Below are 1,539 nucleotides of genomic sequence, written 5' to 3'. Positions count from 1 at the left end.
ACATTAAATACAACTTCAGCCATTACATTAACATGGAGTCCACCAACTGCTGTAGTACCAATTAGTTATAGTATTAATAGGAGATGTAGGAGATTATGCAAATCATCAGTCACCAGTACTAGTGAAACATCAGTTTCATCACCACATACTTCAACTGGCATACCTTCTTACAGTCAATGTGGCTTTGATCTTATTGGAGTATATGGAGCTGAGATAGCTTATTTGACTACTAATTATTTAGCTATTACACTATCAACTGGTAAGAGAACATTATAGCAATGTTTATAGTCATTACTTTGTATAGCCCCTACTGCACCAGTGGGTGATATTATATTCTCATCAGTAGAGTCAGTGTCAATGACTGTCTCATGGGATGAAGTACCTTGCAATGGAAGGAATGGACCAATCACTGGATACTACCTCACATACACTAACATCACTTCAAACACTAGTTATACTGTTAATATCACTGGAGGAGACAACAGAATATATAATCTCACAGGATTAATACCATATACTAACTATACTGTGAGTATAATGCCTTATAATTATAATATGACTGGACCAGCTAGACAAGAAATGCAAATAACTGCTAAATCAAGTAAGTCAATAAAATATTGATCAGTTTAAAGGGATTTGACACAGTTTCTAGGCCTGTTGTGATAGCTGATCTGATAGTACATGCAAGGACACCAACTAAAATAAATATTGTATGGTATCCTCCTACAATACCTAATGGTATCATTATAGTATATGAGATAAGATATAGAGGGTCTACCAGTACTGGTCCATACAATATAACTAACACTACTAACACTTATTACAGTATAGTAGGATTGATGCCTAATACTAGTTATACTATTGGAGTGAGAGCATATACTAGTATTGGACCAAGAGAATGGACTAATAGAGACTATACTACTGCTAAAATACGTAAGTGATTTGATGTTACTTTAATTCTTATTAATTATATAGCTGTCATTGAAATCTTTTCTATAACAAAGCTCAATTTTACAGCAGTGAGGGCTGAGTGGGGTTCAGTTCCTGAAGCTAGTCTTTATACCATCTATTATGAATCAACTAGTAGCTCCTCAAGAAAGAAGAGACAAGTAGAGACAGGAATGAGAATATTCCCAGGTGATACTACTGAAGGTCTAATAGGAGGATTAGATCCTAATCTGAACTACTTGTTCTCTATATCTACATCATTTAATGTTAATGGAATCGTTTATGAAGGAGAGAGGACTCAACCAATACCAGGTACATGAGAAAAAATTTACTACTGTATAATAATTGCATGTAATTAGGTGTCACTCTAACTTCTACTGTAGCATCAAGCACTTCAATAGTATCAACTTCACAAACTTCAGGTAAGTAACTAGTGATTATTAATCACACAATAGTCATATTGTACAGGTGCTCTATTACTAGTATTTCTAGTTCTAATTCACCTTATTTAGGTGTTACTCTAAATCCTACTATTGTATCAAGCACTTTATCAATCATTACTGTTACAGGATCATTAACAAGTAAGACAGT

This window comes from Amphimedon queenslandica, unplaced genomic scaffold (genome assembly GCF_000090795.2).
Source record: "Amphimedon queenslandica unplaced genomic scaffold, v1.1 AMPQUscaffold_9333, whole genome shotgun sequence".
Lineage (NCBI taxonomy): Eukaryota > Metazoa > Porifera > Demospongiae > Haplosclerida > Niphatidae > Amphimedon > Amphimedon queenslandica.
The sequence above is the reverse complement of the archived record's forward strand: the minus strand, read 5'-3'. Positions refer to the sequence as shown.